Source organism: Gavialis gangeticus, unplaced genomic scaffold (assembly GCF_001723915.1).
Source record: "Gavialis gangeticus isolate Ggan-Ray unplaced genomic scaffold, GavGan_comp1, whole genome shotgun sequence".
NCBI classification, from domain to species: Eukaryota; Metazoa; Chordata; order Crocodylia; family Gavialidae; genus Gavialis; species Gavialis gangeticus.
In genome coordinates this window covers 14,190,681-14,191,136 of record NW_017729008.1, presented here as the reverse complement: position 1 = coordinate 14,191,136, position 456 = coordinate 14,190,681, and positions in this window count along the sequence as shown.

The window sequence follows — 456 nt, the reverse complement described above, 5'->3', positions numbered from 1 at the left end:
TGCAATTAATATAAAATGCTATTCCTTTTGTTCTAATTATTGTTTTTTAATTGCCTGTGTTTTTCTAAGTGGCTGGGGCGGGTGAAAGTGGCCCATGGCCCCTTGCCCTTTGCCCGGAGAGGCCACGGGGCTGACTGTGGGCACTGTGCTGAGGGGGCGGGGCCCACCGCGAGGCGCCCCCGGGGGGCGGGGCAGGGCGGGTCTCCCAGGCCGCCCGGGGCAGCTGTGCTGGGCTGGGCTGTGCTGGGCGGGCCGGGCTGGGCCGCCGCAGCCCCGCGGGGGTTGCCATGGTTTCGCGGTCACATGCGCGCGAGGTCCCCCGCGGGGGCGGGGCGGGATGCTCCAGTCTGTGCCGAGGCCGCGGAGTGTGAGCAGCAGTTGCCGCCGCCGCCGCCGCCGCCGCTGGAGCCGCTCCCGTAGCGCCCGCCCCCCGCACCCCCTTGGGGCTCCCGGCAT